The sequence below is a fragment of the Eptesicus fuscus genome, chromosome 15, assembly GCF_027574615.1.
Source record: "Eptesicus fuscus isolate TK198812 chromosome 15, DD_ASM_mEF_20220401, whole genome shotgun sequence".
NCBI lineage: Eukaryota > Metazoa > Chordata > Mammalia > Chiroptera > Vespertilionidae > Eptesicus > Eptesicus fuscus.
In genome coordinates this window covers 47,763,013-47,776,506 of record NC_072487.1, presented here as the reverse complement: position 1 = coordinate 47,776,506, position 13,494 = coordinate 47,763,013, and positions in this window count along the sequence as shown.

The following is a 13,494-nucleotide window of genomic DNA, read 5'->3' as shown; positions in this document are numbered from 1 at the left end:
GGCTGGTCGAATTCCAGAGCTAAGACAGACTTCAAAGTCTGGCTGTACATCAGTGAAACTGCTGATCGGCTCCGATATTTAAAGTGGGTGTAGATGAATGAATTTATTACCGTTTTTATCTTCTGGGCTCAAATGGGGAAATGGGATCATAGTCAGGTTCTCCTTTAATTTCATGCTGGATTTTTTTTTTCTTAGATTTTATTTTTCGCCTCCTGGATGCTGTATTAGGTCTTGATTTTTCTGTTTGGATTGCAACACCCCTTCCTTATCTGTGCCATGATCCTGAGAACTGACTTGCTTGTATGAGTAACTTCACTTTGTAGATAATGGTGGCCTGATCATGAGATGTTTTGCACAAAGGACCTCAATTGATATATATATATGAAACTTCATAGTCTCTTTACTGTCTCTCTCTCTCTCCAATGGAACAAGTCAACAGTTAAGATCTGAACTCAACTGTATGGAATTTATTTCTAAAATTGAATTTGGGTGATATCAAGTTGTATTTCCTGATTAGAAATATTTTATGAGTAAAACCTGGATTCAATAAATATTTGGAAACACTTGATTTGAGGACTGCTGTCAGAAACTCCGCTTAGGAAGGGATAAAAGAGCAGTTCTTTCGTCAACAGCCTCGAAATCCCTTTGAGAAACAAGCATCTTCTCATCTCTGCCAACTGGATTGCTTTTATCTTCATACAAATGTATCCTGACCCTTCAAAGAACCCCAACAAGTAGAATCCTAAGCCAACTCCATAGCAAATGTCTGCACTCCTCCACCTTCAAGAGCTCATAGGGTTCCATTCCCAAACTCTAAACACAGTCTCATTAGCAATGAAAAGGTATTGCTTTGGGTCTCTTTTGGGACTGGGGGGGAAAGAATTATTTCTCTCGCACACAATAAAGGAAGGAAGCACACCAAGAACTCAAGGTTAATCACCTCCTGACAACCTGCAACGACTGCTTTTCTTCTTTACTATGGTAAGTATGCATTTGAACTTCCTTGGATTTCTACAGTAATTAGATTATTAAAACATAGCTGAAGACTATCCCAGGACAAGATGGTAGAGTAAGGTAAAGTTTCACTTTCAGGCACCCCCTTTAAGTTTCTGACCCCCTTTTCATTTTCAGGACTCTTTCTCCACCTTCCTTCCCCAATAAACAAAGAACAAGGTATTAATTCTTCCATGAGTTGCCCCGCTCAAAAATCTTTTGTATTTTAAAAGGGTGTTGAGACATGGACTACTTTTAACCCAAAGCGATTAGTCTCTCACAGTAAGACATGGAAAGAGAAAACTGTGGGGGTACAGGGGCCTCTGACACCCCTAAGTTATGTCATGACAGTGTTTTCTTATACTCAAAGGATGGTGTTTAAACTAGCGTAATTTCTGCAGGTCAGTGAGTTATGTGGATAAACGGTGATGGAAGGAAACTCGACTTGGGGTGGTAAACACACAATACAATATACAGATGATGTATTTATACAATTGTTTCCATGAACTACGTAATTTTATTAACCAATGTCATCCCAATAAATCCAATTAAATAAATAAATACCACATCCACTCTGTTTCTGGCAGTTAAATTCTACTATGTAGTGTCCGCCCCTCTGGGTACCCATCAAACCTGCTGAAACCAGGGAGCCAAAATAAATAAAATAAAAGGAACACATAATTCAATTTGTTTTCCATCCATGTGTTATATTCCCAATTCAGTTCTAAGAGATAAGGTATTTTCCAGAACGAGGCTAGCAGCTGCTCTTTATTGATTCCCTAAGACTGCCATACCAAAGTACTTAACACTGGGTGGCTTAAAACCACGGAACTTATCACAGCTCTGGAGGCTAGAAGTCTGAATTCCTTGTGTGAGAGAGAGCAGGGCCGTATTCCTCCAGAACGTCTAGGGGAGGAAACTTCCTCACCTCTTCCACCCCTGGGCTTTCCTTGGCTCATGGTAGTGTAACTCCAATCTCTGCCTCTGTCATCACACACCTGCCTTCAGGCCCACGTCTCTGCATCTACAGATATTAAGCCACTTGCCAAAGAAGTACAGTTGGGAATTTGAATGCAGGTCTGCATCCAAACTGAGAAATCTTTCCACCATATCAGAGGTTCTCCAGGAGAATCCCCTGGAGGGCTTGTGAAAACATAGACTGCTATCCCCACCCCAGAGCTTCTGATTCAGGAGGGCTTGGGTGGGGCTGGTCATTTCCATTTCTAACAAGGTTCCAGGTGATGCCCATGCTGTTGGTGGGGGACCACACTTGGACAACCACTACACACTGGCTGCATATTAGAAGTCACCCGTGCAGCCCTCCGATGTCACTGGTCTGGGATGGGGTTGGCCCCTGGCAGTTCCAGAAGCTCACGGGATGGTTCAATGTGCAGGCAGATTTGGAGACTGCTTTTGCTGCTCAGCTACCTGATAGCTGGACTCTGGTGAATATTGACCTCTAGCTCCACTTGGACAGAAGAAAGAGAAATAACTGTTTAACATTCTAGCATAATCAGCATAGCCCAACTGCAAACATTTGGCTTCTCCCCACGCATACCTCCCCAGTCATATCCACATTGTCTTTCAACTGTTCTCTTAAGAGAAAGAGGCCCCTAAAAATAGGTATCTGGACTCTTTGGGGAATGAGAGGGATCTAGAAAGTAAGAAAGAATATCTGTTTCTCCCGTGACCCACACAGACATGTTGATCCCCCATTTAACTAAACACTATCTCCTGTCTAAATTCACGAAGTGCCTTTATCTATGCTCTGTAATTGACATATCTCTTCATCATATCTTGATGTTTGATCCACTATTTGTAGATCCTAAAACTTATTTAGCCGAACAGATATCTAATATAATGTGCTTTTAGGGCTCAATCCTGACATATGCACCCGGTTTCACTCCTCAAAAAATGCCCCCTGACTCTCAGGCCTAAAATTCCCCTGGAAAAGAATCCATCCCTTCCAGCTCAAATACTCATGTGACTCTCTGAAAGACACAGAACAAAGCTTTAGCTTGATAGTCTGACCCTCACTTACATAATCCCTACCTAACCTTTCCTCCATTTTCTCTGCCTTGTCTCATATCCTCTACGTGGTGGTAATGGGGATTACTCATCTATCCTATTCCACACATATTTGCCCCCTTCTTTTACTAAACAGCATTCAAGTTGTTCTCTTTGCCTGGAATAGCTTCAGTATGCATATTGAAATTCCGCATATTTAAACTTTCAGTATCTTTCAAGGTATACTCAGATTACCATCCCCAATTAGAATTAAGTTTTCTCATTAATAAATTACTCACAGCATTTAGTTTAAACTTAATTTATTCTAGCTTGCTAGAGTAATTTATGCTTATCTACCATCACCATCCTTTACCACTCTGTGAAATCCTAGAAGATGGGAGCTTGATTTATTCATTTTAGCATCCTCCCCACAAACTCTAGCTCAAAGCTTGCACATAATAAATACTCAGAATAACTCTAGTCCAATATTGAATAAAAGTCCAGTCTATGCTTTGATCTCTGTCCCTAATATGAACTATGCCAAGGTATTGACATTTTATTAGCCATTTACACTTTATTGCAAATGTGTTTCCAACCCTTTCATGAAATGTATTATAAATATCACCAAGCATGAGTATCTGATGACAAGAGTGGGAAGGCAGAATTGAGATGATAAAGGTTTCCATTGATCAAATTTCTCATGCACTTTCTTAGAAGACTTGAACTTTGTTGAGGTGTATGGCCATTCTGCTGCTTGTGCATTTGTGAGCAGGGTGGATTCAAAACTAAAAGCTTGCATAAGGAATACTTTTTTGTAATAACTACATTCTGGTGTCCCTCATTAGCCCCCTGAATCTTATTCCTTCTCTTGGCAAATTTTTACCCAAAGAACTCTCAGTTAGCAAGTGGCTCCTTCCAACTTGATGAATTGTCCATTTCACTCTCACATGGTTCTTGACTTCTGCACACTTTCTGTCTCGTGGCGAAAGCTCTGCTGATAGGAAGGGAGCCTTCCTGTGGACTTGCACTCAATCTTTAAGACAAGTTTCACATGACATCATGCCCTATAGTAACTTAAAAAATAAAGATTCAAAATGTTCCCTGTGGTCCTAACTATCTGGTGGTACAATTCACACGCATCTGTTTTCAAAGTCACCATGTTTTGAGGCTAAGGGGGAGTTGCATTACCATGCTGAGTGTTCTGGTGGGAGCACCACGGGCCTCCAGAATGACAATGCCACATGATGACAAAACGCGCAATCTGCTTTCCATCCAGGCAGCTCTGAGAGAAGTGCTATAAAAAGGGCTCGCCAGCTGATGACCCTTTCAAAGGCTTAGATCCCTGTGTTTTATCTCATTCCAAGTGAATTCCTTTCTGAGCTGAACACACTCAAGTTTAGACATGGAAGGGAGTTATAGAGATTATCCGGACCAGACCCATGTCATCAGATGATCTTCAAAAACATCTAGAATTCATAGCTCAGTGGGAAAGGAATAGTACTTATAGCCAGTCAGAGCTTTAGAGCCCGTGAGCCTTGGTGGGGTAGGGATTGACTAGGACCCCCACAGAGCTGAGTTACGAATAACCAGGTGAGCAGAGTACCTAGCACAGGCCAAGCTTATAGTAAGTGCTCAATATATCTTCTTCCCCATTCATCCTACTGTTGCTCTTCTATTGGCCATAAAGGAATTCCACAGCTTCATTCAGTTGTCCACCCAACAATTTTACTCTCCTGTTAAGAGGTTTTCTTTCTCTCTACCCACAATCCCTGCTTTATGCATTTAAGTCCACATAGGCAAGCAGAGTAGCTTGTCCTTTCCTTTCTTTCTATTCCTAAAACAAATGACCACGTCAGCATCCCTGGTTGGTCTATGAAAAACAGGGAAAATCATTTCTATCCTTCCCCATAGCTTTGTGGTGAGATTAAATTATATAAAGGATATGCAAATCCTTTGGAATTTTGGAAGAGTCCAGGCCAACATATGATTGCCCAGTACCCCTACCTTAGTTGAATTATTTGTGGCCTCTTATCTGGATGTAGAAAATACTCCTCATTGGTCCCTCACACCTACTGTTGTTTCCCTTCAACTCATGAGCCCACCACCAAATACCAAATCCAACTCTTATTAATTCTCTCCCCAATTCCTCAGGCTTCTTCTCACCACAGATTAGATGGGGGAAACAAACTAAAGAAAATATTCCCAATGTAATATACTTGCAGGGAATTTTTTAAAATAACTTCTAGTGTTGTTCAGTGGAATCATGGTAATTTTCTATATCTGCACTGTCCAATGCAAGAACCATTAGCCACATGTGGCTCAGGTGGTTGAAGAACTGAATTTTAAATTAAAAAATTTTAATTTTAATTTAAATAAGCTAGTGGCTACCATTTTGGGCAGCACAGATATAGATCAATGTTTCTCAAGCTTTAATGTACATATGACTCGTGAGGAGCTTGTCAAAATGCAGGTTCTAATTTAGTAAGTCTGGGTGGGGCCTGAGATTCTGCATTTCTAACATAATGTTGATACTGTTAGATGAGAGACTACTCTTTGAGTAACAAGGAGCTATCTTAAAGGACACAAAGAGGATGTTTTAGGGTGTGTGTTTTTCAGAAAAAAATAAAGATTGCAACCTAAAAAAATGAGAGTATGAATATGGATAATTAATTTACAAAAGAGGAACCTCAAAAGGCTATTTTGCATATTATTCTCCAGGTATTCTAATTCACTATTGATCAGAAAGAGCCAAATAAAACAACAATGTTATATTGCTTGACAACTATAAGATAGACAACTATTAGAAGGCTGGATGTCACCAAATGTTAGTGTGGATCACGTCCTGCTGAAGGAGGGTAGGTTGGTGCAGCCATTCTAGAAGGAAATCTGGCACTACTGACTTAAATTAAGTAGCTACACACTCATGATCTAGCATTCATTTCCGGGGGTATATATTCCAAAGAAGTTCTCACACAGATCATGTAAGAAGGTTGTGACGGGGAAGCAGAGCCAAGCCAGGCATCCATCAATGGGTGAGTGGATGGTGAAATGTGGTGGGTACAGAGCATGGGATACTATGCAGCATTTGAAAGTAATAACTTTGATGCACATGTAGCAATATAGATTAAACTTTAATATGGTAACTGAGTGAAAAAAATGTGAATCAGAATGGGACATATAACACCATAACATGTTCAGGAATTTAAAATACCTTCTACAAAATAAGTCCTGTTTTATAGAAACATATAAAATTTTAAAACACACCTCAAATACTTTAGATTGATTGCATAAGGTGGAAGAGAGGTGGCAGAATGGGAGTATGGAATGGGAACACAAAGGAAGAAATGGAAAAAGATAGGATCTTGCAAGAACTATGAAAATGTGGCATGTGGCAAAGGAAACGTCTGGAATTTAACATCCCCGGTGAGCTGGCCTCAGTGCCTGAGCAGCTCATCTCCTATTGTATCTTCTATGTTAACCCTCCCTACTCTGTTGACACACTGATCCTATTGCTCTCCTATAGGCACACATGGACCATTCCTTCACAGGCTTTCTTCCCAGCGTGGGATCTCCCTAAGCCCCCTGACCAAGCTGCATACGTGTGAACCCTGGGCTGTTTCCTTTGGGTAAGCTCTCTACTCATCAAAACCAAAATGAACACCTCTTTCTCTCACGTTGGCCACACCTGCGTTCTGCACTTTTCCTTTGGCACTGATCACATACAGACTCGCCTGTTGGCTGCCATTCTGTGAAGACTTGAAGCCACAACCAGAGCATCAACTACAGGACCCGACCCCAGAGTGTGCAAGCTCCCAGAGCACATGGTCAGGGTCACCGTCCTCTTTGGGATCCTCGTCAGAATCTAGCACCGTATTTTTCAAAGTCCTGCTTAAAAAGGTCTGACTGATTCAGTTTAATCTCATCTTAAAAACTATTCCTTTATAAAAAGAAAGTGCAGTATTTGCTTCTCAACTGGAAGGCAATTGAAGAAGTCAGGAGCGTGGTTTGTAGACCAATGTCCCTAGTGATACTTATAAATATGTTTATATTCATTAAAGTAAAGCAATAAAAATAACACACTCAATTAAGATAACATCAACAGTACTCAATCTACCCTAAAATCACCATAATGGCCATTGTTTAGGTGATTACAATTTACGATTACTTATTGTCCAGAATCTCTCTAGGACATCTTCTTTCTCGGTTTTAATGAGACACATGTAAATTTGGCATTCTGTGTTTATAAATACTGAGAATGATAATAACTACCATTTGTTGAGCATCTACTCTGTTTCCAGCTGTACAGACCTTAGCTCCTTTTTCTCCTCACAACCCTGTAGGTAATACTGTAAGATCCCTATTTTATAACGCAGGAAACAGAGGGTCAAAAGAAGTAAAGTGACTTCCTCAGGATCATCTGCTAGTGAGCAAGAAAGCAAACCTGGCTTCAAGCAATGAAGCAACTGGTCTGACTCCCAAACTGAAACCTTTCCACTATTCACTTCTGCCAAGGACTTTCCTAGTGTCTCTGATTCTCCAAGCAAATGTTTATCCAATATTATGACTCTGAGGATCTAAGTCATAAAAAGAAGTCTCTATGATTTGCACACGTCAATGATTCTCAAAAGTGCACACTATTTTAGAACCATCGGCGATTACAGTTGAATTAAAGGTGGAGCCTGGGTAGCATATAGTTTTAAAAGTTTCCAAGTGATCATGGTGACTTGTAGGCATGCATATAAGCATAACCAATGGACACAGACACTAGGGGGGTGAGGGAATAAGCAGGGAGGTGGGGGGGGGCAATGAGGGACAAGGACACATATATAATACCTAAATCAATAAATTAAATAAATAAATACATAATTTTTAAAAAAAAGCTTCCAAGTGATGCTAATGTGCAGCTGGGGCTGAGAACCACCGGCACAGACGCAGAACAGGTGCCCAGAATGGGAAGGGATTTTTGGAATAAAATTGCCCTCAGTCCTATTTCCTAAATTCAATCTCTCTAGGGACAAGGTTTTCATCTTTTTTTCCCAATGTGTTTACTAATTTTCTCTCATCTCTCTCCAGTTTCTTCTTGTTTTTTTGGAACTCAAATATCAAAACAGGAAATAAATACTTTGTTAAAGGTCTGATGAGTGCAAAGCATGATAGCAGTGATATCTTCAAAACCACTGTGGTCAGGGCATGCTAACAGCGATGACCAGCCACCCCAAGTCTTGGCTTAACGTGGGAGTTTGTTTCTTGCTCTCATAACAGATAAGCAGCCAGCCATCCACCCAGTGACTCAGACTCAGGCTGTCCACATCTGTGGCTTCACCATCCCCTCTAGCCTCCGACTCCTGTGCTGGTTCCTTTCCCTCTGTCTGGCAGATGATGAAAAGAAATATATGCAGAATCCCACCTTATGAGGGAGAAATGCACTTCCTTCCTGGTGAGTTGTACTTCCTTCCCCGCCTACATTGCTATTTAATTCAACTCAAGGTCACTATGACCTTCAGATGTTTCCCTGTGACTTATACCCAAGTTGTCTTACCTGTTCCAAATGGCAATTAATATCACACTTATTGAGTGGCCAGTATGTTGCAGGTCCTAGCTAATTAGGTTACATATGTTATTATGTTTTCAAAATAATCCTGTGAGGGATGAGCTGTCATTATTTCCTTTTTACAGAGGACAGTGAAGCTACAGGAATTTGAGTGACCTGACCAAACCTAGATATGAGTTACCAGAGCTCAGAGTGGACCCTAGATCTTCCAGCCACTTTCCATCGCTCTGTTTGATTTTGATCTTTAAGTGCAGTATACACAAAAGTTGCTCATGATGTAATCTGATGGGATCTAATCAGTAATTTATGGATGTAGGAAAAAAAGTAGGAAGAAAGGATGGATGGGTGGGTAAATGGATGGAGAGAAAGAGGAAAAGACCTATAAGATTGAAACTACAATGTTCATTTCCTGAAAAGGATTTTCCTTCAATCCAAGAATATATTCTTACTTCATTTTTGGTGTTAAAATGTTCTTTCTTTTGTTAAACAATGGTGAGACTAAATAGTAATTGTTTTAAATTTTCATAAAAACATTTAAGCTTTCCAGACTTCTTTAGTTCACAATTTTTTTTTCATTTTTCTTAATCTGCAAAATTGAACACCCTGGGAAACAATCTCCTAGCATTTCTCTCAACACTAGGGCATTATTTCTTTTTGCAGACCATGACCCTACGCCTCACGTTCACTCTACCCTTGGGAACCATTGTTGTCTCACCACCACCACTGGCTTAATGATGAGCGAAATGTGATCCCATCCCAACCCCAAATTAGGGGATTTGCTTCTGGAGAACCTTCAAGGGGAATTCACATTTCTTTTTTTGTCTTTTCTCCTTTATTCTTTTAATTCTCTCCCACACACCAAAAACAAAAAAAGAAAAGGAAAGGAAAGGAAAGAAAATCAGTGGGAGGACAGAAATTTGTTCTCCAGATGATGTTTCTGTTCATCCTGGGATCCTTTAAACCCCACATCCCCAACCACCCTCCCTGGCCCCCACTGGAGCTGACTGAGGTCTCTTATTACATGGCCCAAGAACTGTCAACCAAGACACATTTTTTTCTTCCACAGAACAATTTGCAGTTGGAAGGCATAGAGATTGGTTATGCTAAAGCTTTACTACATGATCAGATAACACAGATTCAATTGATGTATGACAGGATTTCAGCCTATGGGGCAATTATGGGATTCTTCAACTAAAACCTGTGAAGAAATAGCCATTTGCCCCACACAAGAAAACTAAAGACAATATCACAAGATTATATATTGGCCCTAACCTAATTGTGTACCTACTAGCGATAATAGACATAATAGTTAATAATAGCTATTATTTTTCAAGCATTTACTATGGACCAAACACCCTTACACCAACTTCTAAAGTAGGAATTATTCCTCTCTTAATTTACAGATGAGAAATCTGAGACTTGGGGAAATCAGTTCCTTGTTCATATTATACAACTTGTTAGTAATGGAGGTGGGATCTAAAACCAGATTTGTCCAATCACAAGCTTTAATTATTGGGTAACTTGTAGTAAGCCCCCTCTCCCCCATCACCTTAATGATGATCCCAAGGTCTGGAACGATTGCCAATGCTTGAAGAGACAATGGTGTGAAGAGATGGTCCCACTCACAATCTGACAGAGGAGCTAGACTTATAACCAATTAATTAGACCAGAATTGCCATGCAAGTTTCAATTGTCATCTCAGAGAAGCCTTCTATTAGGGTTTATATTTGAGAATCGCTTGGTATGGGCTCAGGAGAGACTCAGTGTTCCTTAGAACAATAATGTCAATATCATTTCACAAGGAAGACGGTTAACGTCATGTTCAAAGGCAGAATTCAGGCTTTCTTTTTATGATATTAGTATTCAGTAGAAAAGGAAGTCATCTTCTTTTAGGTGAGTTTGTTTCTGAGGTAGCTAATGCGGAAACCACTCCAAGCTCTCGGTGTCGGTGACTGAACGGCCTCTGGGTATCGCATCAATCTCAATAATTAATTCAGGACCCACTTTGCACCTTCAAAGATGACTCGACATGGTCAAGGGTGGAGTTTCCTTTGGAAGGGGCTAAGGGGGTTGAAAAGAGGCCTGGAGAGAAGAATTGGTGACACAAGGGGTCCTGCGCTGTAAGACCATGGTTTCTGACCAGTGCAAGCAGTAGGATGGAGGTGCACACATTAAGACAAAGCTGAACAAGACAAACTGGGGAGAGAATCTAGTGTGGCACAGAAAGTCTGGCTGTGAAGACGAAGATCTTCCAGACGAAGGTGAATGAGGTTAAAGGAGGCTCTCTTGGCAAAGATGAAGAGAGTTGAGTGTGTTTAAATGCTGCTGGAAGCAGCGAGGGGAAATGTTGGAGACTCGGGTGAGAGGAGAGATGGCTGGTAGCTTGGGGAGGTGGGTAGGCTTGACCAGGAGTAGAGGGAGGGTTGACCATGGCAGGAGAGGTGGAGAGCATGCAGACACCATGCAGATGGGACATAAGGTGCTTCTGGAAACCCAAGGGGTGCTTGGCTGATGCCTTTTCTTCTGCCTGTGAAGGAGTTAAGGGCAGCTGTAAGGGATAAGATTTGAAGGGTGTAGCAAAAATTTGAATAACCACTGCAGAGGGTCGGGGAGCACAATGGCATGAGTAGCATGGGGGCATGCAGAGCAGTGTTGAACCCCAACTAAGTGTAGTGGGAACAATAGGGCCTGCAGCTCTGCAGCTTGAGGTCCTGTGTCAGCCCCACTCTTCGTGGGGGCCAGGAGCATAGGAAACAGAGGTTGGGGTCTTCCAGATGGATGGGTGAGATAATGAACCCTAGGGATTAAAAACTAAGGGAGAGAATAAAAGTCAGAGAGCACCCCATGTTACAAGAATATAGTCCTGCAACCTCTTGGGGTTTAGCAAACTTCTGAAATTCTGCAAGATCATTGGACTCAGTCACTGGGACCCAATGCCTTCAGGTGGCTTTGGAGATACTATTTGCCCCTAAACCAGTGTCTCCTCCAGTATTCTTCTGTGCTCTGATTGGTTTGTTCCTAGTTGGCCTCATAATCTTTTCAACCTTCCCCCACCCTTAGAATAGCCAATGACACAATGTTACTTTGGCCTTTACTTGAGGGTCTTGGGAGTGAGAAATACAAGTCTCCATGTCCTGGTAAAGATTGGGTTTGAGTTAAATTCCTGGAATTCTCCAAAGAGGTTCAGGCCTGGGGACTATAGCACATTATGCATTGCTGTTGTTCTTTGTTTTCATTAAAGGAACAGGAATTTGCATTTTATTTTAATTTTTAAATTATGAAGTAATACATATACACATGATTTATTTGATAAAATTAGAGTAAAAAAAAAAAAAGTAAAAGTAGTCCTTTACCACACCCTTCACCCAATTCTACTCTCTTTCCAGAGGTAAGTAGGAATAACAACTTGGTGATTCCTCATTTAGACCTTATTCCATGTGTATACACATATATGGATATACTTTTCTATATTCATGTTTTTTATAAATGTATCAGACAATACTTATTTTTCTGTGATCAATTTTCCATATCAAGGAATATAAATTTATTTTTATTTTTTAAAATTTTATTATGGAAAGATTTTAAAAAGAGAGAACATAGAGGATCAACTATAAAAACAACCTATGTCTTGCCACCTAGATTTATATAATTATTAATAATCTTGACATTTCAGCAAATCTTTTTAAGAAATAAAACTTTGTAGATAGAGTTGAATTGCCATTTTTAGCCCATCCCGATCCTATACTCTTTCTTAGTTTCCCAGAAGAAATCACAATCCTGAGAAACTGTTGGATATACTTTTCACACAAGTTTTCTTGTAACCATATGTATATATCTTCATAAACTAATTATTGTATTGTTCTGAGAGATTTAAAAATGCAGAAATGGTCTCCTACTGTATATGCCTTTCTGTGACTTACTTTTCTTGCTCAGCATAAATTTTCTAAATATTCCTAGATGTGTCCATATTGCTACATAGAGCTGAATGACTTATTTTCATTGTTGGTTTTCTTTGTCTGAATATACAACTGTTTTATGCATTCTCCTTTTGGTGGATATGTAAATTGTTTACAATTTTTGTGGTAACAAACTCTGTTGCAATGAACACAGTACATGTTCCTTTGAGCAGAGGTGTGAGGGTTTCTCTAGGTGTTTCCTTTGGACTAATGCCTGTCACTTGCAGGACTCATCAGAACTTGTACCAACATTGAATATTAGCTCATTGTTGGCTTTTTTAGAAGTAATGTGCAGATATGTGCAGTTAAAGAGCATAAAATATCTCTGTCTGGAATTGGTAATGTTAGTGTCTGCAAGATTGGAAGTGAGGATGTAATATCATCCTTTGAGATTAAAACTGTCTCATGGACACACACTGGATCACAGCAGGGATGCTCACAGGCCCTTGAGAGAATGACTCTCAAGCAAGACAAAACCGCACTGTAACCTGACTGAAGCATTAATGTCCTGAAGGAAGAATATGGCAATCAAAAAGGGTGCTGCCTTCTGGGGAAATAGAAAATAAGGAGCCCCAAGGGAAAACTCAACAATGCTAGCCCAATCATTGCACCCAGGAAGGGCAGCCTGAACTACAGCTATTTCTAAACCAATGCTGCAGAGATCATTAGCTACACTGCGTTATTCCTTATTCACATTTGATATTTCTTTTTCTTCCCTTGATTACCAACCAAAGATTGGCCATTAAGACTTTGAGTTGAATGCCTTCCTTTTTTATTTATTTTTTTTTCAAATATATTTTATTGATTTTTTACAGAGAGGAAGGGAGAGGGATAGAGAGCTAGAAACATCAATGAGAGAGAAACATCGACCAGCTGCCTCCTGCACACCCCCTACCGGGGATGTGCCCGCAACCAAGGTACATGCCCTTGACCGGAATCGAACCTGGGACCTTTCAGTCTGCAGACCGACGCTCTATCCACTGAGCC